Genomic DNA, 24510 nt, shown 5'->3' with positions numbered 1-24510 from the left:
AAAAAAAAATTGCATAAAAGGGGCTACAAATATATTTTGACTTAAAAATGTTTTTTTTTTTTTTTTCATTAAAAACTGCTTTTATTCTAGCCGAAATAAGACTTTCTCCAAAAGAAAAAACATTATCAGACATACTGTGACAATTTCCTTGATCTGTAAAACACGATTTGGCAAATATTTAAAAAAAGAAAATAAATTTTAAAGGGGGGGTGGCTAGTAATTCTGACTTCAACTCTACATGTCACATCACTAATTATTTTTTTTTTTAATTATTTATTTATTTATTTTGTCATTATTATTATTTTTTTTTTAGTTTTCACAAATAACATATGTGGGCGACGTAGTGGCGCAGTAGGTAGTGCTGTCGCCTCACAGCAAGAAGGTCGCTGGGTCGCTGGTTTGAACCTCAGCTCAGATAGCGTTTCTCCTTGCGTTCATGTGGGTTTCCTCCGGGTGCTCCGGGTGCCCTCACAGTCCAAAGACATGCAGTACAGGTGAATTGGTTAGGCTCAATTGTACATATTGTATGAGTGTGTGTGTGTGTGTGTGTGTGTGTGGGGGTGTTTCCCAGAGAAGGATTGCGGCTGGAAGGGCATTCGCTGCGTAAAAAACCTGCTGGATAAGTTGGGGGTTCAGTCCGCTGTGGCAACCCCGGATTAATAAAGGGACTAAGCCGACAAGAAAATGAATGAATGAAATAACATATGTAACATATATAAGAATTAATCATTTAAAATTGTGATTGTGTTAAAAATACGGGGGTCATCTGGTGTGTTTCTTATTCTTGCTTGAGTTGAGTCTGCCTTGCCTTCATGTGAACTTAGATTCTCAGAATTGATCCATGAAATCTATGAGCCGGCAAATGAGACTTGATGATGTGATGGCCATGTTGTGAAGTCCAATTGATGGTGAGGGGGTAATTTGGATGAAATGTGTGTTCCGTGACCCCTGAATGCACCACTGCTGCGCCAAATCACAGATTATGTCTATGCTGATGCTTCACAACATCATGCTGATTTACCCTATAAAATAACCCGTTTACTGCAATGGCACAACAATCATGGCTGCATGCTATTATTCACCATAGCTGAACACACAGATTTGGCAGCTGGATCTCATCAACAACTTTTTTTTTCTCTCTCTCTCTCTCTTTCCTCCTTCAGTGTCATGCTGTGTTTAGTCAAGTGTTGTTTGTAGGATTATCACTCACTTGGTAAACAACTTTATTCAAAGGCACTTTCCACCATTTGAGAAACACTGTCGCTCTAATTCTCAGAATTAGCTCAGATTGAAAAAAAAGAAGAAAAGAGAAACAAGACTTTGACTTGTGAGTACATGCTGTTTTGAGGTGTTTGCTGTTGTGATGCAGAAAAGACAAAGTACATTTGAATTACTACCCTTAAAGGTGCCCTATAAAACCAATCTGTAAGCATAGTCAGGGGCGATTTTAGGATATTCATTTTAGGGGGGCTCAGCTCCATATGAGGTAATTTTTTAAAATTAATTAATTAAATTATATATATATATATATATATATATATATATATATATATATATATATATATATATATATATATATATATACAGTTGAAGTCAGAATTTGCATTTTCACAGTATGTCTGTTTTTTTTTTTCTTCCTTCTTCTAAAGAAATTCTTTGTTTTATTTTGGGTAGAATAAAAGCAATTTTTTATTTTTTGAAAACCATTTTAAGGTCAAAATTATTAGCCCCTTTAAGCAGTTTTTTTAACCAAGTTAACCTAATTAACCCAGTTAGGCCTTTAAAAGTCACTTTAAGCTGTATAGAAGTGTCTTGAAAAAGATCTAGTCACATATTATTTACTGTCATCATGGCAAAGATAAAATAATAATACTTCAGAAAAAACAAAACAAAAAGCGCTCTGGGGTAAGTTCAAATGTATGGTCGGTGCTCTTTGGGTAAGGGATTCATCAAATCTGCAACAAGAATCAGTCCAAGGCACTCGAGTAAAGTGAAAAAATTAAAAAGCCTTTATTCACATGGCTAGATCTCTAAAAACCAGTTGGTTTTTAGAGATCTAGCCATGTGAATAAAGGCTTTTTAATTTTTTCACTTTACTCGAGTGCCTTGGACTGATTCTTGTTGCAGATAAAATAATAATAATCAGTTATTAGAAATGAGTTAATAAAACTATTGTTTAAAAATGTGTTAAAAACATTTTTCCTCCGTTAAACAGAAATTGTTATATACAGTATATATACGGCTGAAGTTAGAATTACATTAGAAGCCTAATATTACATTTATAAGTCATAATTTAATAGTAATACATTTAAAGATGTTTGACTGACATGGGAAGGTTGTATGCTAAACTAGCACTATTGTATAGACAGGCATGGCAATTTGAGTTTTGAATGAGCTAAATAGGCTCGACATGACTGTTTACTGTAGTACAGTGTAATAAATAATTAAAATAAATAACTATTATTAATTAACTGTTTACATGTATTAAATAAATAAATATGCCACTTTTCTGATTAAATGGCATAAATACTTTTTTTTTTCCTTAAATCTACAGGCTAATTTACATGTTTAACGATCTGAATCATAAAAAAATGATTTTTTAATACAAGACAACACATGATGTTTCTATTCTATCTCTGTCAGTGATCCTGACAGATAAAATGGGTACCTGAGTCCACCTGATCGCAAAAGTGAAGACCCGATGTCACTTTTAAGGGACCGTTTTATTAGTTCATTCTCCTCCTCAGGGGTAACCACAGTGAAATGAATCGCCAACTTATCTAGCATATCTTTTACGCCGTACTCACACTATATACAGTTGCCTCGAACGGGCCAAAGCACGCTTGTCCCCCCCTCCCGTCTCCCCAGACGACCTGCACTCACATTAAAATCGAGCCTGGGCATGCTTACGTCATTGATGCTGCGCTGTTCAGTGAGCGCTCTCGCTCAGCACAGAGGAGATTTCTGTAGTTATACCATTTAAGTCATTTGATATGCAGTGACATGCAGTCAAATATTTCACCAAACAGTCCTTAGGGATGCAGTGACACGCAGTCAGATATTTCGCCGAACTGATCCGCCATTTTTGGTGCTCATAAACAATCATAAAGCCCTCGTGCTGCAGGAATGAGGAGGTTTGCTGAAGGTGCGCAGCTGTCGTGCAGTGAGGGCTTTGTGTATTTAATGAACTACGGCAGTTTGCGTTTATTGAACAGTAAGAATATTTAATAAATCCATATGAAACCGTCCTTAAGAGCCACATCTCGCTTTCAGTTTCGGGCTTTGGCCCGTTTTGCACTCACACTACAAGCGTACTGCGCCAAAGCCCAAGTAACCCGCGCTAAGGCCCACCTCTTCCAACCGGGCCAGGGCTGGCCAAGTGAACCATGCCTGAGCCCGATTCAGCGCACTCACACTTCTCAAACGATCTGGGAAACAGGCCTGGGCACGGTTCGGATAGCATAGTGTGAGTACGCCCTTAGACAGCGGATGCTGCAGCCGCAACCCAGTACTAGGAAACACCCATACACACTCAGATTCACACACACATACACCATGGCCAATTTAGTTAATTCAATTCACCTAGCACATGTCTTTGGACTATGAAGGGAAACCGGAGCACCCAGAGGAATCCCACGCCAACATTTGGGGAACATGCAAACTCCACACAGAAATGCCAACTAGTCTAGCCGTGATTTGAACCAGTGACCTTCTTGCTGTGAGGTGACAGTGCTAACCACTGTGCCGTTCAATGCAACTGTGTCTAGTGCGAGCACATCCTAAGAATCCATAACATTTCAGTGATAGTATGTTAGGTTTATTTGATTATACATGTCAGAAATCCCCATAAAGTATTTGTATGTGCACATGCTGTTGTGTGAAAAATTTTGAACTGCTCTGTATGGGCTAAAAGATACAAATTTTATGGTGTGCTGCATCATTTCTTCCCCATAATGCCCTAAAACCCTATTATTCCTTTCACAGGAGCTGGTATTGTGTTGACAGATTCCCACATCAGTGAAGCAGCAATAGTTTAGTCAGACTGTGAGAAATTGAAGAGCAAAATAATCGAACATTCCTACTTCTAAACTCCATTTTTACTTCACTGCTCACTGCTTTTTTTTTCAGCAAAGAAAGCGGGTCTGAGTCTTATCTTTGCACGATGAATAAGAAAAGCAAACAAGACATAGTAATAAAAAACAGACCATTCCCCAGTCACTCTACCTGAACAAACACTTGACACGAGATTGATTCTTGACGTAAATTGTACCTACATTGTAAAATGTTAATTTAATAACTTCTAAGGGATCCTATACAATAAGGTTTTTGTGCAAATGTAGATTATTGGTTTTACATTTGTCAGCAAAACTGAAATTCTAAAAAAAAAAAAGATTGAAGATTACAAATTCTACATTCCAAGAAAACATAATATAACTCCAATCAAATGTTTTCTCCAGTTTTCTCCAATCAAATGCATTGAAATATACTCATTTTTAATCTTCAATCTTTTTTATATATATATATATAATTTCAGTTATTTCATTATTTAAAAAAAGATTGAAGATTAAAAATGAGTATATTCCAATGAATTTGATTGGAGAAAACAATATAAAATTGAAGTTAAAGTTGTTCACTTCAAGAATGATTGGCCACTGTTGACTTTAACTTGAAGTTCAACAGTAACAAGTGTTCACATTCCAAAATTTAAGAAATTTCTTCTTTTGTGTTGATCAACAAAGTAATAAACTCTGAAAATGAACTACTCCTTTAACATGAACAATCAAAAAAGCCATACAACCCTGCTAAAAAAAATATTTAAAATGGTATAACCTGGAAATTGCATTGGTTTTAATACAACCTGTAAAGGTCATTTTGGTTTCTATACTGGTCATTTGTGGTATGGTAAAATCTGTAAATAATGGAGTACATCCCATGTTACATGAGACCGATACACTTGTTAAATTAATATTTTTAATAAGATCCTATACAATGTTTATCTTGTCAATCTTTTCTTTTTTTTGTCTTATTGGTTTTACATTAGATTAGTAACAAAACAATCTTTTTTTTAAAAGAATAAAAAAAAAATTCCAAAATTAAACTAAAAATGTAAAAATAAAAATAAATATATAACAAAATATTAATAAAAGTCAAGGTGCAAAAATTAGTACATCCCAATGAATTTGTTTGGAGAAATCGCTAATTAAAACAGTACCTGTAATTTGCTTACAGAATGACATTATATTACAGAATTACAATGACAGAATGATTGGCCATCTTTGACTTTCACTTGAAGTTCATGGTCACCAGTGATTTCCATATTATCATTATTATTATTATTATTATTATTGTTGTTGTTTTCATTCTATGCAAGTCAATGGTAACAACAAGCGTTTGCATTCCAACATTTTTCAAAATACCTTTTGTGTTAATAAACTCTGAAAGTGAACTACTCCTTTGACAGGAACAATCAAAGAAGCCACAACCCTGCTAAGAAAATAAAAACTGAATTTTAAATGGTATATACTGGAAATTGCATGGGTTTTTAATACAACCTGTAAAGGTAATTTCAGTCTCTACTGGTGAGGTATGATAAGATTGGTAAATAATGGAGTACATCCTATGTTGCATGAGACTGATACGCTACATGTTTAGATAATATTTTCAGTGAGATCCTATATAATGTCTATCTTGTCAATATTTTATATTTTCATGTGTCTTATTAGTTTTACATTAGATTAGTAACAAAAATTCACATTTTCATTCATTCATTCATTTTCTCGTCGGCTTAGTCACTTTATTAATCTGGGGTCGCCACAGCGAATTGAACCGCCAACTTATCCAGCATGTTTTTACGCAGCGGATGCCCTTCCAGCCACAACCCATCTCTGGGAAATTTATCACTACAGACAATTTAGCCCACCCAATTCACCTGTACCGCATGTCTTTGGACTGTGGGGGAAACCGGAGCACCCGGAGGAAACCCACGCAAACGCTGGGAGAACATGCAAACTCCACACAGAAACGCCAACTGAGCCGAGGGTCCAACCAGCGACCCAGCGAACTTCTTGTTGTGAGGCGACAGCACTACTGCGCTATACTATTTTTATTAAAATAATCTAAAGTTTAATCAAAAAATAAATCTAAAAATCTAAAATAATTATAACAAAATAATAATAATAATAATAATAATAATAATAATAATAATAATAATCATGATGCCAAAATGAGTACATCCAATGGGCTTGTTTGGAGGAAAAAATGTCAATTAAAATAGAAATTAAAGTGCCTGCAGTTCACTTCCAGAATGATTGGCCACCATTGGCTTTCGCTTGAAGTTCATGGTCACCAATCATTTCCATAGTATTTTTTTCCTAGGAACAAAAGCAGACATTGTATAAGACATTATGATTTTTGATGTAAACTCTATACATTAGATTAATACTTTCAATGAGATTAATCAATTAGGTAATCAATGTACATCCAAATGGATTTGTTTGGTGAAAGAGTAACATAAAATTTCATTTAAAGTAGTTCACTTTCAAAATGATAGGCTGCCATTGACTTCCATAGCTTTTTTTTACCCTTATGGAAGTCGATGATATCAAGTGTTTGGATATTTTGGAGGAAATCAAATATCAATTAAACAGAGGTTAAGATTGTCCTTTTTCCTCTATCGTAGCGTACATCTACTCCCACAGTCCTGAAAAAAAAAAAAAAAGTAGATTGGTGCATGATTTCGCCTTTTGGGAACCAATTGGATCATTGGAAGATGGACAGGCAAAGCAGAAATGAGACACATCCTAATAGCCCCGCCCAAAAGGACTGATAGCCCTGCCCGAAAGGCATTCCATTTGACCAGAAGTGTAGTAATTTTGAAGGGCGAGAGAAAGTTATTTTTGATTAAAGATTCTTTGATTAAAGAGGGCAAATAATTTGTTTTGCAAAATAAGAAAGTCCACAGATACATTGTTTATTACAAGCACTATATATAGAGTCAAAAGTCAAAATTATTAGCCTGGCTGTGAATTTGTTTTTCTTTTTCATATATTTCCCAAATGATGTTTAACAGAGCAAGTATCACAGTATTTAATATAATATATATATATATATTTTTTTTAAATAGGCCTACTTTTTAAGAAAGGATTATTTGTTTAATTTCGGCTAAAACTAAATATTTTTTTTATTTTTAAAAGCCATTTTAAAGTCAGTATTATTAGCCTGCTTAAGCAAAATTTGTCCAATTAACCTAGTTAAACCTTTAAATGTCACTTTAAGCTGAGTACCAATGTCTTGACAAATATCTATTATTTACTGTCATCATGGCAAAGATAAAATAAATCAGTTATTAGAATGAGTTATTAAAACTATTATGTTTATGCGTTGATAAAAATATATCAATTAAACAGAAATTGGAAAAAATTAGGGCGCATATGGGGCTAATAATTCAGGAGGGGTAATAATTCTGACTTTATAATAATCAGAGGAGTACATTTTGATTTCATTCTGACTTTATAAAAAAAATCTGATTTAGTTTTTTTGCAAAAGAAAACCTGTCTGACTCATGCTTTTACATGGGGAAAGCAAACAAGCAATCAAACAAACCCCCTCAGCATCTGCAGACACTCCTCCAGCCGCTCCACCTGCACGAACACACACATATGCGGCCCGGCGTTCGCTCTCCGCACGGGTTTGATGGCATCGCACACTGTGATTGATTCTTGATGGGCGGTACGGCGCGGCTGCTGTTTTTAAATCCCGATCAGATTTGCTTACACTGCCATTTTTATAGCCCACAGCCAACAGCTGACACCGCAGGTACACTCTGACTGCGTGTGTGTGTGTGAGTGAGTGTGTGCGCGCGATACGCCGCCACAAACGCTCTAAGTGCTCCCGTTTAATAACAGACGGTGATAATTTAAGATGCATCGGTGGAGAACAGAGCACAAATCACGGCGGTGACGGCTCCGCGGAGACAAAATGGAAGGAAGGGCAGTAGAGAGATAAATCACACCGGGAGGGAGAAAGAAAAAAAAAATCACGGGAGAAGCGGATGGGGATAAAAACAAGGCCTCCCTGCCGCGGTGTGTTTGTGTGTGTGTGCTTTTATATGATCACTGATGAACAGACTGTGATGTCTCTAGTGAACGCCAGGCTCGGCACGCGCTCCCTCCTGTACAGTGTTTACAATGATCATTACTGCTTCACTGCTATTATAATGATGACCACAGAGACCAGGCTGCTTTCCCCATTGAGACTTCTCTCTCTGTCTGTCAATGACCCACTCATACAGAACCGAGCGCAGGGCCTGCTGGTGCTTTGGACCGAGGAGGTCTGTAATACCTGGAGAAAGCTGTTTGTCAGCATGCATGGCTGGGTAATGTGTGAATTTATTTAACGCTTTTTGGTGTTACTTTTGGAATGACTTTGAAATAGTTTTTGTTTTATTTTAACCACTGTGCGACACCTGAAAAATCAGGGAATAAGTGAACAAATTTAAATGTAGTTAGTTAGTTAGTTAGTTAGTTAGTTAGTTAGTTAGTTAGTTAGTTAGTTAGTTAGTTAGTAGGGATGCCACAGTTCTCAATATAATATTGAACCGTTCGGTACAACCACCACGGTTCAATACGCGTTTATGAATTTCTCGGTTTTGCGTTTAAATAATTTATGTGCGTTTTATATCTACCCGAACTGACTGTGCCTGTAAGTCTATAAGCTGAGATGAGGAAACTCCACCCCATAAGTAAATATCCAATCACTATGCTCTAAAGATCATCATTCCACACTACAACATGGGAAGCGGCGGTGAAGTGAGGCTGAGGCAACACTACAAGGAAGTGCCGGCGAAGTGAGGCAACAGTACGAGAAATCGCCAGCGTATTTCAAATATGCAGTGTGAGGACATTTCGATTTTGCCGGTCAGTATAATACCAAAAAAAAAAAGTGAACAAAAAATAACTGTGTGCAAGCATTGTTCAATATCACTGTCTAAAGGCAGGTTTGCAGAGAAGGTAATAAAGTCCTTCAAATAACGACAATCCCTCGCTGAATGTTTCAAGCAAACATACTCAACTGGTTCCAAGAGACACATAAAATAACAAAGACAGTGCGGGTGTTTATTGCTTAAGATTTGCAGCCATTTTCGATGATTGGAGTTGTAGACTTTTGTCATCTTATAAAAGCACTCGATCCGCGTTACAGACTAGTCCTGCATTTTTTAAGCTCTGAGGTAATTAGGATGGTTTATTTATGTTTACTTAAGTACAAATATGTTTATTTGAATTGGCCGTTTATCTTTATTAACTTCACATGTTTATTTCCAAAGTGTAGGATTTTATGTGTTCCCCAGTTTTTACATGAGCTACAGCAGCTGTGAGATTTCAGTGTTCATTTTTTGAATAAAATACACTAGGAACTACTGTACTTTTCTTGGCTTTTAGGTAAAAAAAAAAAAAGAGTCTTCTTCTCTCTCTTCTCCTTTTACTGTTCCTATTGCCTATAGAAAACACACACAAACACACACACACACACACACACACACACTTGTCAAGCCATGAGAACCGAACCAAACTGAAAACCGTTAAAAAAAAACAAGGTATGTATTGAACCATGGGCTAACTGTATTGTTGCATCCCTATTAGTTAGTTAGTTAGTTGTTTAGTTTGCATCTCTCAAACTTTGTTGAATATGAGCAACTTTCTAAAGTTTAGACTTTCTTGGGCTTAAATCAGTCTAAAAGCATGAACAAATAAAGAGTAATTGATAAAAGTTACACCAGCTTTGATATTCATACCTGAATGAAATTTCAGTTTCCTGTAGTTAATCCAAACTTTTTTTTTTTTTTTACTTTAACTTAATCTGATTGCATTGCAATATTGAACATATTTTGTAAAGCTGCTTTGAGACAATAGTTATTGCAAAAAGCAAATAAACTTGAATTGAATTGACTTTTTTCAAAAAAAGGATTTGATGATACTTAACTGTATCAGTTAACAAAACTTTAATGTAGTTGCTTAAAGTACAGTTACAATAGGGATTTTTGTTAATAAACGTGAAAAGGAAATGGAAAAAAAGAGAGTAAGATAGATTTTAAGTGAAATTGACAACAACATAGAAAAGAGCCGCCTCTCTTTCAGAACTGTACCTAATATCATCAATCTATATTATTTATTTATTTTCTTTCTTTATTTATATATAAATAGTTTTGTTTTGATGGTTTTCCAGAGTTGTAAATAGTGTACAGTCTGCAGCGTTAAAAATTGCTGGGTTATTATACATCATATATGTACAAGCCCAACAGTGGGTTAAGTTTTTCAGTTACATTAAATGACACTTTGTTTGGTGGCGAAGCTTTGGTGGCCTGAACCACCCCTGGGACACATCCAGGTTGTACAAAATTAAAAATTTAGTCTTTTGATTTATAAGTTGGAAATTGAACTGTAAATCTATGTAAATACTGAGAATTTTTAAATGGTTATTTATATACTTAGTTATTTTTTTATTTATTTTTGTTTTGTTTTGTTTTGTTGTCCAGAGCTGTAAACAGTGTACACTTTGGGTACACCAGCGTTAAACATGTTGGGTTTTTATACATCATATATGTACACGCTGGGTTAAGTTTTTTAATTACATTAGATTACACTTTTTAACCAAACTGTTTTGTTTGTCTATGTACAGGTATATTTACATAGCTTTTAAAAATTACTTAGATTTTAAAAGAGATATTGACAACGAAATTTAGAAAATAGCCGCCTCTCTCAGAATTGTATAATATCATTATATTATTTTCAGTTTTTCCTTTAATTTTGGTTTTATTCCTTTAATACATAAAATGTATAAAAATTAAATTTTGTAAATAGAACTATTATCTTCCTTAGGTGAAATTAGATACTCTCGGAAAAGGTGCAAGCGCTATCACTGAAGTGGTAACTTAATCAAGTTTTATATTATTTTTCAGACTGATATATTATTGTCTTGTTTTGTTATGGGTATTATTTTATTAAATATTTGAATTGTTTTCGGTTTATTTGGTTGTTTGGTCGCCAAGCTTTGGTGGCCTGAACCACCCCTGGGACACATCCAGTTTGTGCAAAATTTTAGATTTAGATTCATGCGTAAATCTGTAAATACAGAGAAGTTTCAAGTGGTCATCTTTCATCCATCCATGAATTACATTAAATGGCACTTTTTAACCAAGCTGTTTGGTTTGTCTTTGTATATTTATGTACCTTTTAAAAAATGTAGATTTTAAAAGAGAAATTGATAACAAAATATGGAAAAGTACCATCTCTCTCTCTCATAACTTTACTTTCAATCATAATATTTTAGTTTTTTTTTTTTTTTTTTTTTTTTGGATAAATGTTTTAATTACCACATAAAATGTCTGACATTTTGTTAACTGAACTATTATCTTCCTCCACTAAAATTAGATCACTCTCTGAAAAGGTGCCAATGCTATCATGAAGTGGTAACTTTATCAGTTTTATATTGTTTTTTAGACTGATTGAGCAAACCAATACATATGAAATCATTCATTCATTCATTCATTCATTCATTCATTCATTCATTCATTCATTCATTCATTCATTTTACTTCGGCTTAGTCCTTTTGTTCATCAGGGGTCACCACAGTGAAATGAACCGCCACAAATGATGAATTGCAAAAAGACAAAAATCATAATCAGATTAAAACTGCAAGACATTACAGAAGTTCAAAGTTCACAGACTTCTAATCAAAATCAAATAAAAAGTATATGAAAAGAATACACTGCTAAAAATTAAACGTATTGTGTAATCATGATGTTTTTAAGGCTGAACGCATCAGTTCTGTTTTGGTGTCTCTACTTAGGCTCCAGGTCTTACTTTAGTATTGATTTTAAAGTGCTCTTACTTGTGTTTAAATCTTTAAACGGTCTTGGCTCTTCCTACCTCTCTGACCTTTTCTGTGAACACTTCCAGACTCCAGAGAGAACTATTATTTTTGCCAGCCAGAGATTAATAACTGTTCTTAAGTCGAGGTTAAAATCTGGATGGTCAAGCTTACTGCGTAGGTGCACCTACAATTTCATTTAAACAATTTTGAGCAGAACTGCACCAACCTTTTTCAAAAAGTAAAAAATAAATAAATATATATATATATATATATATATATATATATATATATATATATATATATATATATATATATATATATATATATATATATATAAATAATTGCACTATGGGATACAATCTTCTCTTTTTTGTTGCTTGTTTGCATTTTACATTATTTGGCATGCATATGTTTTGTACATTTTATTGCCTTTTGATTGGTTAAAGTACAATATAAAGCACATTGTTGTTTTAAATTGTACTATTTAGATACAATTGCAATTATACTCTAGAAGAAAAAAAAATTATAGCACTTGATTCTTTGAAGAGCTCTGAAAATGAGCCATTATTAAATCAACTTCTATAAAATCTAGAATATTTGACAGTTAAAATATATATTCCATTAGAATGCATGTGTGTTTAAATATCTCATTTTGTCAGAAGGTGTATTTTGGAAATCTTATGCTAATCAGTACAAACTTTCTCTCTTTGTTTGTTAGGTTGAGATAACTTTTTCCATATGCAGTGAAAATGCCCTTTTTTACTAAGAAATGGCCGTTTAAACAAGTGTCCCACTATGCTATTGTGAGGGCTTAAATGGAACAGTGCTCATAATATCGAGTGAGAAAAAAAGGAAAAAGACAGTTGGGAAACCTTATATGCTTTATCACTGAATCTGTCAGAAATATCGAAAACAAAATCAACTTAACTCCGCTCCTTTAGTGCCCCACACACAGCTTGAACCACACTGGCATTTCAGTGTTTGAACTCTCAGTAATGATTATATCACACTGAACTGAGCTAAACTGAACTGAACTGAACTTAAACACTAAAAACTGAACTACACTCTTCCAGTTACTATGACCATTTATGTGAAGCTGCTTTGACATAATCTACATTGTAAAAGCGCTATACAAATAAAGCTGAATTGAATTGAATTGAATTTTTGGTCCCACTTTATATTAAGTGTCCCTAACTACTATGTACTTACATCAAAAAAATAAATACAATGTACTTACTGTGTTTATAATGTATTTGAGAACACCTGTGGTGCTTTTGAGTTGGAATAGAGGTTGGGTTATGGACAGGTTTGGTGGCATGGGTAGGATGAAGGGTAGGTTAAGGTGTAAGGGATGGTCAACAGTGTATTTACAAATGTAATTACAGAAGTTATTTACAGATGTAATTACATACATGTATTTAATAAAGCATAAGTACACAGTAAATACATGTATTTACACAATAAGTACATTGTAACAAACGATTAGTTCCTATGTAAATACATGTTAGTTAAGGCCACTTAATATAAAGTGGGACCGAATTTTTCTCTTTGGGTTTTAGGTTTTGAAAAAGGGAAAAAATCCCCCACCCCGTCCAAACTTTAAGGATGCTGGTATCAGATTTGCAGTCCATATGTACAATGCTTTGGCTTGTTTCACTCGCTCGAAATCTTGACAGACCTCCTGCGCAAAGCTATGGTTGCTATAAGCCACGATTGTTGTGTGGTGGTTTTTTGGTGTGGCTTACCGAAGGGTCAATTGTGTGGATGGCAGCATTGATTTCGACCATTAACCCCGTGTTTTTTTGAACTGCACAACATATGCACTGCACAGTACATTGTTTTGGTGCACACTATCACAACCCATCCAATAGCATTCAAGTGTTTGTTCAGTTGCCATAGAGTAGTCAATTGTGGTGATTTAAATGCGTTTAACCACACCAAAACTTACACATGAAAGCAACCCAGTCAAATGTTTTTGACTGCCTCTATAAGTGGACAAAAGAGAACAAGCTCAACATTTTTCACATGTATTTAGCACTGATTTTGCAAAAACAATTGCATACTAATACAAATAATACAGGTTGTTTGGTGCTAGAATCTGTGCTGGTGACTCAGCACTTAATCTCCGTGCTGGAGTTGAGTACTGGTTGAGCATATCGGTTGTGGTTGTTTGATCAGATGTCGGCCAGGTAAATAACCAAGCCGCTCCATTCTGCTGACAAGCGCCATTTGTTTGGTGGACACTATCTTGTTTACGGGCCTCCGCGGGGAGGAAAGCGATAAGAGCATTTTAGAATTCATTAATGTGAGGTGTTACTCTTGGTGACGGCATCTTTCTCACATACATAAAGCAAGGACTCGCTTTAATTAAAATGACGAACAACAGCACCGCCTTACAACGAGATTGATACAGAACTTTAGTCCAACTTCATTTCTCAAGAGCAGCGTCCGGGACATCAGAAAGCCGCGTGCTTTGAAGCCATTCCCACCCAGAAATGACTTTTCTGATGAAGTACAGGGGGAGGCCCGGGAACAGATGAAATTCATATTTGAAGAAGTGTGGCGGGCAGGTGGAGATACCATGCAGATCAGTGAGGCAGAGGGAGTTGATTTTAATGGAGCCGCTCTCTCGGAGGTGGCTCTCCGTCGCTCATAAATCATGCTGACCCACTCCTCCGCTCCGTGCGTTTTCTCTCCTTGTCGTAATTTATGGCCCGACGGTCAAATTGCTACAAAAAAGTCTTTCAATTTATAACTTTTAACCTCTGGACTGAAAACCAGAATTGACGGTGAGGCAATTAAAGTGCAAGCGCTTTCCCAACACATCAAATGTGTGCTGGCTTTCGTCTGTTGGCCGAATCACATTATCATATCGATTGTCACACACCGATGCCAAGGTTTGCTAATATTAGATTAAGTTCCATGTTGGCGCTTGCTCCATTAATGTGGCAATAACTAGCGTTTCCCATTAAGCTTTGATGAAAGATTAATAATATTGGACATCCCTTATGAGGTAGTCATTACTAAATGTCACCCGCTGATTTCCAGCATAGACTCTGAGGGCTCCAAAAAGTATTTTCTTTAACACATTTTTATAATGTTTAGCTTCTAAATTGAAGTTAATATCCTGTACCTGTTTCAAGAGCCAATAAAAGTAAGAGCGATTGTGGCGGACAAGCAAAATACAAAAAAAGCCTCTGCTCTGTTAAGTCTCTGAGCTGCCTAATGGTCAAATTGCTACAAAAATGTCTTTCAATGTATAACTTTTAACCTCTGGACTGAAAACCAGAATTGACGCGAGGCATTTAAAGCACAAGCGCTTTCCTAACACATCAAATGTGCGCTGGCTTTCGTCTGTTGGCCGAATGACATTATCATATTGATTGTCAAACACCGATGCCAAGGTTTGCTAATATTAGACTAAGTCTTGTGTTGGTGCTCGCTTCATTAATGGGGCAATATCTAGCATTTCCCATTAAAGTTTGTTGAAGGATTAATAATAATGGACATCATTTATGAGGTAGTCATTACTGAATGTCACAAGTTGATTTCCAGCATTGACTCTGAGGGCTCTAAAAAGCATTTTTTAAACAATTTGTTTTTAGTGTTTAGCTTCTAAATTGAAGATAATATCCTGTACCTGTCTCAAGAGCCAGTGTGAGCCAATAAAAGCAAGAGCGATTATGGCAGACAAGCAAAATACAAAAAAGCCACTTTTTATTTCCCGCTCTAAAGTCTCTGATCTGCCCAATGGTCAAATTGCTACAAAAAATAATTTAGAAATTTTAACCTCCGAACTGAAAACAAATATTGATGTTGATGCATTTAAAGTGCAAGTGCTTACCAACACATCAAATGTGTGCTGGCTTTCACTTGTTGGCCGAATGACATTATCAAATCGATTATTACACACTGATGCCAAGGTTTGCAAATATTAGATGTAGTACCGTGTTAGCGTTCACTCCATTAATGGGGTAATAATTAGCATTTCCCCATTAACGTTTCACAAAAGATTATTAATAATTAACCACTGGCGCTGATGACCTAGTGGTTAAGTGTGCAGAATTACAGTATAGCGCCATGGTGCTCATGGTGACCTGAGTTTGATTTCTGGCTTGAGGTCCTATGCTGGTCCTACCCCTCTCTCTGCTCTCAATGCTTTTATTTTTGTCCTCCACTGTTCTATCCCAATAAAAAAAGGTGGAAAGCAGCTAAAAAATGATTGAAAATAAATAAAATAATAATGAACGTCACTTATGGGGTAGTCATTTTTACATGTCACCCGCTGATTTCCAGCATTGACTCTGAGGGCTCTAAAAAGCATTTTCTTTAAAGCAATTTTTATAGTGTTTAGCTGTTAAGTTGAAGTTACTGTAATATCCTGTACATGTTTTATAAGCCAATATGAGCGGCAGACAGCATGTAAAAGCAAGATTGATTGTGGCAGACAAAAAAAAAGAAGCCACTTTTTAGTTCCCGCTCTAAACTCTCTGATCTGCCCAATGGTCAAATTGCAACAAAAAAGTATTTCAATGTAAAACTTTTAACCTCTGGACTGAAAACCAGAATTGACGGTGAGGCAATTAAAGTGCAAGTTTTTTTCCAACACAAAAAAAATATGTGCTGGCTTTCGTCTGTTGGCCGAATTACATTATCATATCGATTGTCAAACACCGATGCCAAGGTTTGCTAATATTAGATTAAGTCCCATGTTGGTGCTCACTCCATTAATGTGGCAATAACTATCATTTCCTATTGCAGTTTGATGAAAGATTAATAATAATGAACATCACTTATGAGGTAGTCAATACTAAATGTCATCTGCTGATTTCCAGCATTGACTCTGAGGGATCCAAAAAGTATTATCATTAACAAATTTTTAAAGTGTTAAGCTCCTAAATTGAAGTTAATATCCAGTACCTGTTTCAAAAGCCAATGTGACCCAATAAAGGCAAGAGCGTTGCGGTGAACAAACACTTTTTAATTCCCCCTCTAAAGTCTCTGATCTGCCTAATGGTCAAATTGCAACAAAAAAACTCTTTAAATTTATATAACTTTTAGCCTGTGGACTAGGGCTGAATGATGTTGGAAAGAATTTCACATTGCAATATTTTTCCTCTGCGATTTATATATTGCAATATAAATTCACTGGATGACTTAAACAGCTCTATTTGGAAAGTCATTACTCTAGATTATTTAGGATGATTTTGTAGGAGAGAAAAAAAAAAAAAAAAAAAAAAAAAAATATATATATATATATATATATATATATATATATATATATATATATATATATATAATGCAATTTATTACATATAAAAAAACTAATTAGAGAAAATAATAGTTATTGAGGAAATAATACAGTAGAAACCAACAGTACTTAAGGGTTTTCTGGGAGAGTCTAACAGTAATCAGGTACACAAATAAAACAACATTGCATATATTTCATCATAAAAAAAATATTCAACAAATGAATCTTTATAGCTATTAAAATGCTCTTAAAATGTTCATACAGTCACAGGCCTTAAAACACATGCAGCACATGTTCAATTCTGCAGTGTCTTCACAAATCTCATGTGTTTTGACCAGTAGTTTCTGGTCATCTATAATCCCAACTCAACATTGCATATCTAGCGTTGTATATTGCGGACACACATTGCGGTATCGATGCTGAAACAATATATTGTTCAGCCCTACTCTGGACTGAAAACGAAATTTGACGAAGAGGCAATTAAAGTGCAAGCACTCTCCCAACACCTCAAATGTGGGCTGGCTTTCGTCAGTTGGCCGAATGACATTATCATATCGCTTGTCAGACACTGATGCCAAGGTTTGCTAATATTAGATTAAGTTCCGTGTTGGCGCTCACTCCACTAATAGGGCAATAACTAGCATTTCCCATTTAAAATTTGATAAAAGATTAATATTAATGAACATCAGTTATGGGGTAGTCATTACTAAATGTCATCTGCTGATTTGCATCAAACTTGAGGGCTCCAAAAATCATTTTATCAAACTATTTTTTACAGTGTTTAGCTCCTATATTAAAGTTAATATCCTGTACCTGTTTTATAAGCCAAGAAAAGCAAGAGCTTTTGTCATTTGGGTGTTTTTCTGTGCTTTTGGGAGTTTTTGGGTGTGCAGATATTAACAATTCACTGTGTTCCCTCTGCCGCCTCATTCACCTTCTGCACGCCCCTGCAGCTTTTGACTGCTGGTTGGTGCTTTAACTATAGACTTTGTTAGATAAAAATATCAACACTCAATTTTTATCTTGGACTTTTAACAAGACTAGACAGGACAGTACTGTGTGTGTACTGTATGCACAGGTACTGTATGTAATGTTCATTCATTCATTTTCTTTTCGACTCAATCCCTTTATTATTATGGGGTCGCCACAGCGGGATGAACTGCGAACTTATCCAGCATATGTTTTACACAGCAGATACCCTTCCCGCTGCAACCCATCACTGGGAAGCATCCATACACACTTATTCACACACATATACTAGACTATTTAACTTACCCAATTCACCTGTACCACATGTCTTTGGACTTGTGGGAGAAACCGGAGCACCCAGAAAAAAACCCATGTAAACACGGGGAGAACATGCAAACTCCACACAGAAATGCTAACTGACCGTGCCGAGGCTCAAACCAACAACCGTCTTGCAGGCGATCTTGCTAGCAGCTGTGCCACCATGATGCCCATGATTTAATGTGTTCAATTAAAATGTAAATTTGTTTGGTTGTTTGAACTGCCACTCATTGTAAATGCACAGCCAGCCTAATCTCACGAGGTACGTAACTAACGTTACTAATTTATGTTTGTCAGTTTAGTGGTTAATTCGTACCAATTCGCGTGAGTCCAGTTGTGCGAAAATGTAAAAGGAGGCGTGGCACCAAACCCCACCCCTAAACCCAACCGTCATTGTGGGTTGAGCTAATTGTAGTAAATTGTACGAATGAGATCATACAAATAAGCCTTTAAATCACAAAGTTATGAATTGCTGTGAGATTGTGTTGACACACCTAGTGTTTATTCCCCTACTGATGAGCTTCCAATAAAAGATTAATGTGACTATTTTACCCTTTAATGCAAAATATAAAAACACCACTTTTTATTTCCCGCTCTAAAGTCTCTGATCTGTTCGGCCTCCATGCTACTAACAGGAGCGAATCTCACCCGTCAGACTCCAGCCGTATGGATGAGCGAGTGATTGACTGTCTGAAAGAGATTCCTTTACGGAGAAAAAAAAAAATAAAAAAAAGGGCCGGGGTGAGGAGAGAGGTGAAAGCACCTGAGGTGAGGAGAGGAGAGATCAGAGATGAGGCAAGAGGAGAAGATAGCAGTGCAAATAGAGAAAGAGGAAGATGGAGATGGAAAAGCAGGGTCAAGAGAAGAGAGCGGCTCAGGATACCTGTGGTTGGCGTGTGGTGAGTCTGGATAGTGGCCATGTTTGTGGTGGGTGGCATGAAATTGCATCTCATTCATGCAGAGATGAGACCAGGAGCTGCTAGAAGCCCACGATCATTACAGTGGTGTAAATTAACTTCATGCTAGATGTAAAAAAAAAAACATGAGAAATTGTGATATAACTGTACTTGAAGAAGATTTTAGGGGAATATGCTGTTGAAACTACTAGAACTGCTGTTCAATAGCTTTGTGTTATATTTAGGATGCCAGACAGCAGGATACTTTTCATCACCTTTGGATGCACAATATTGCAAGTAGCATATTCATTTATTCATTTTATTTTCAGCTTAGTCCCTTTATCAATCAGGGATCTCCACAGCAGAGAAAAACCGGCAATGTTTTACGCAGCAGATGCTTATCCAGCTGCAACCCAACACTGGGAAACACTCATACACTCTTCCATTCAAACACATACCTTATTTACCAATTTAGTTTATTCAACTCACCTATACCGCATGTCTTTGGACTGTTGGGGAAAACAGAGCACCGGGTGGAAACCCGGGAGAACATGCAAAGTCCACACAGAAATGCTAACTGAGCCAACTGGGGCTCAAACCAGCGACCTACTTGCTGTGAGGCGATCGTGCTACTGTTAAATAATGTTACATAGCACTATTATTATAAATATATAATAATAGTGCTATGTATAATAATTATATATATATATATATATATATATATATATATATATATATATATATATATATATATATATATATATATATATATATTTAAATTATTTTTTAAATAATTTCAAAATAAAATATAATTTCAATAGATTTTTTAAATTGCAAACCTAATTTTTATATTTGTTATGTTCTTGAAAAAAATCTAGGGGTTAAAATAGGAATGAACAAGTGAGGAAAGATGGGAGAGAATTTTAAATTACCTGTCTCCACACCCAGAAATACCCAGACAAAAACTTATTCTTGACCGAAGATTTTTGATCACCGTCAAGCAATATATTTTTTTTTTTCAGAAAAAAATGTAGAATAAATTTTAAAGAACATAATACAAAAACACACATAATACCTCGGGATACGCGAGTCCAAAAATAACAAACAAAATTATCCAATAACCAATTTAATAAATGCAGACTAACTTACCTAACAAATAAACTGAAAGAAAAAAAGAAATTCACAAAAGAAAGAAAAATACTTATTACTTCCCTTCCTCCCTGTTCACCCACCAAAAAAAAAAAAAAAAAAAAGGGAAAAAAAGGTTTAAATTAACAAAGGACACCCCACACCTCACTCATAACGTACATAAACTAATCTTTCACATTACTGGTAATTAGCATTATTAGTAACAATTTATGTAACAAATAATACAGTACGAATTATAAAATTGTGAAATGTTATTGCACTATAAAATATTTTTTTAATATTAGTTTATAATTTAATTAAATCATTTATTTCAGTGATTTTGAATAATAATAATAATAATAATAATTATTATTATTATTATTATTATTATTATTATTATTATTATTATTACTATTATTTGTAATAATTATTATCAGCATTATTATTAATGGTAATAGTAATAAAAGCAATAATGACTGGAGTAATAAATAAATAGTAAAAAAATGTAACTACATACAATAAGAAATAAATAAACACTTATTAGGTATTTAACATTTTTATATTAAATAAATGCTGCCTTGATAAACCGAATAATTTTCTAAAAAAAAAAAAAAAAGAAAGAAACATAAAGGGAAAAAAAAGACTCCAAACTTTTGACCGTAGTGTATATGAAGAGTTCAGATGCAAAAGCCTCCAAATGCCATCTGAACTTTTCTCCTAATATGAGCATTTTTATCAGCCGCCCATGTTTATGTTTAAATATTTCACTTTAACGCGAATGAAAAGAACTTATTCGTCAAAATAAAAGTAACTATTCTGAGCCTACACACAAAAGTCGGAAAAAAATGCTAATTTTGGAAGTAAATATCAAAGGGCTTTTAAAGGTTTTTGCATTTGAACTCTTCATATATAGATATCCTAAATGTGATTTATTTCTGTAACATGCTGATTTAGTGCTTTTAACAATTAAATAATAATTAAATATTAAACTAAAATATAGAAACAAAGGAAAAATCCAATTATTTTCAATGTTGGAAATATTTCTAATGCTTTTTCATTCTTTGAAAATTATATTTTATTAACACACCTTGTTCTATGAATTGAACATTAAACTAAAAGGTACAAACAAACCAAAAATCTTAGTTTTTTTTTTTGGATTGAAAATAGTAGATTTAAATAAAATAATATTTAATATAATAAAATAATAGTAGTAATAAAATAATAAACTACATTTCCCACACCTAGTTTTTTTGAATGATTAATTCTAAAGAACACACATTGTTTGACCTATTAGGATTTTTAAGGATGTCTTTACCCTCTAATTTGATCAAAAGTATTCATTAAAGTGTTACAGAATGTTACAAATATACAAACCTTAGTAGTTTATACTGCAGTGACAAATATAACAAAATAAATTCACTCTAAAATTTGATTTATTTTTGAAGAGTACATTTATCATTCAGATGAATGTACATAATTTAAATTACTTTCAAGCGTTGCATGATAAAAAGTGTAATCTTAATATAAAAATAGGCAGCTTAAAAAAGTAATATCCAATACTCAGTATGGCGCGTAATTATTGTGCCACATTTAACAGCGCATAATGCAATAACCACAACAATTACAGCCTAATGGCATATTAGTCAGAAAGAAAAAGATGTAACTTATGAGAGATATTTTTAGAAAGACAGTCATTTTCTCATGAAAGTGACTAAAAGCCATAATGAACAAAATATAATTGTTAAAATGCTTTTTTCTTTCAGATAAAGCAGCAAAAATCTCTCTTTGCTCTGGAAGTTGTGCATTTCAAAAAAATGTCACATATTACCAAAAATCGCACATATTACCATAGGAATGTGTTTCTGCCACAACTACATGTAAATATGTTCAGGTTTGGGATCTGCGAGAGTGATTTTACCAGCTGTATGTCTCTTTTACATGTAATTTTACCCAAAGTGTGATGTAAAAAAGCTTCAGCAAATTGATTGGTCAGCAGACTTTGAGAGGTGACAGCATATACTGTTTATCATCTGGCCTTGATTGCTCAGCCAGATGGCTTTAGTGACGTGCTCAACACACATCACGCACAAGCTCATCACCAGCTCTCTCTTTTTCACACACACTTTCTCTCTCTCACACACACACCCACACACAACTCCTCGTACACTTTATGCAGACTCTGATGCACTTTCTCAATATGCCAGTTATCACTTTAAGTTACCGTGGCAGCATTTTGCCAGCTGCTTACCCATCCGTTGTAGCTTTTTTCTCAGCTCAGATCTCGGTCAGGGGTCACATGTGTCAGACGCTTCGCCGTTAATCTTCATTCTGTCAGGTGTAATGCACTTTAATATCTCTCTTCCATCTTCAGTTTTTTTTCTTTGTATGGTTTTAATGGTTCCTTATGGCTGCAGACTCTTTAAAGGGATAGTTCACTCAAAAATAAATATCTGTCATGAGCTGCCCTTTACATTACAAACCACAGGAGAGGGCAAATTATTCATCAGGATAGCGCTCCCTCATACTTCAGCCTCCAAAAAGTTCCTGAAAGCAAAGAAGGTCAAAGTACTCCAGGATTGGCCAGCCCAGTCACCAGTGTGAACATTATTGAGCATGTCTGGGGTAAGATGGAGGAGGCATTGAAGATGATCTAAAGAATCTTGATAAACTTAAGGAGTCCTACAAGAACGCTTTCTTTGCCATGCCAGATGACTTTATTAAGTTAATTAAGTCATTGCAATAATGTATTACTGCAGTCCTCCAAGCGCATGGGAGTCATACACAATATTCATCTTTTTTTTCCACTGCACAATGACTTTATATTCTATACTGTACATTATTTCCGATAAGTGACAAGACTTTTGTCTAAGCAAAGGATGACCTTACTGTTCTACTTAAATAATTAAAAATCAAGACATGATCATATTTTATTTTTTGGTAAAATAAGTGTAATCTAAAGGCCTTTTCCTTTCATATAAGCAACTTCTGATACCAAATGGTCAACTAGAAGTAAAGTTATTATTGCTGTTCCTAAAACTTAGATAGGCAACTAGACGTTTGTCAGGTAGTGTACTGTTGTAGTCAATGTGTCCCAGCAACAAGCATACTTCAAAATATCTTCTTTTGTGCTCAACTTTTAAAGATTTAAAAACAAATGAGGGAGGGTAGTTAATAAGGTAATTTTCTGTTTTTTTTTTTTTTTTTTTGAGTGAACCATTAGCATTGATCTTTTCATACGTTCAGGATAATGTAATCCAGTTTTCTATATTGCACTATGTATCTAAAGAAGTAAGCTAATAAAACAACTTATACAATAATATTAGATTTTTAAATGTATTTTCATGTCAATAAAACATGTTGTTAAATAAGCTTAAATTACTGTAGAGCTAGGAAAGCTAGTTTGCTGTTAGAAGTGGTGTTAGTGATGCCAGCAGGGGCACTCAGCCTGCGGTCTGTGTGGGTCCTAATGGACCAGTATAGTGAAGGAGACTCTTTACTGCTCAGTGAGCACCGTATTTAAACTGAGGTCCTGACTCTCTGTGGTCTTTAAAAATCCCACATAATTCTTTTTCATGTCCTTTGAAAAAGAATAGGGGTTTAACCCCGGCATCCTGGCCAAAATTTGCCTACTGGCCTCTGTCCATCATGGCCTCCTAACCATCCCCATATCATAATTGGCTTCATCAATTTGTGTTCTCTTTACCTATCAGCTGGTGTGTGGTCTGGCACAATATGGCTGCCGTTACGTAATTCAGGTGAATGCTGCACATTCGTGGTGGGTGAGGAGATTCCCACAATGTGTAAAGTGCTTTGCGCTTTGTCTAGAAAAGCGCTATATAAATGTAAGGAATTATTTTATTATTATTATTATTATTATTATTATTATAACTTTTTAAAAGAAAATTCTGTAATATGCTTTGTAAAGTTTGCATAGTCATTGTTGTTTCATATTTAAAAAATAATGCCGTTTTCAACATCATACTTCATATCTACAGAAGCATGCTAATAAAATATTTTTTTAAAGATTTTTTATATTAAAGTTTGCATAGTCAATGTTTTATATGTAGTCTTAAATTTTGT

General features: G+C 34.7%; 1 protein-coding gene across 1 annotated transcript in view; it reads left to right on the top strand.

Annotated features, from left to right (window-relative positions):
- LOC141377471 (uncharacterized) overlaps nucleotides 1–24510 on the top strand; it is a 516632-nt gene that overhangs the window by 292643 nt on the left and 199479 nt on the right. The window lies entirely within an intron of this gene.

This window comes from Danio rerio, chromosome 14, assembly GCF_049306965.1.
Source record: "Danio rerio strain Tuebingen ecotype United States chromosome 14, GRCz12tu, whole genome shotgun sequence".
Classification (NCBI taxonomy): domain Eukaryota; kingdom Metazoa; phylum Chordata; class Actinopteri; order Cypriniformes; family Danionidae; genus Danio; species Danio rerio.
The sequence above is the reverse complement of the archived record's forward strand: the minus strand, read 5'-3'. Positions and strand labels throughout refer to the sequence as shown.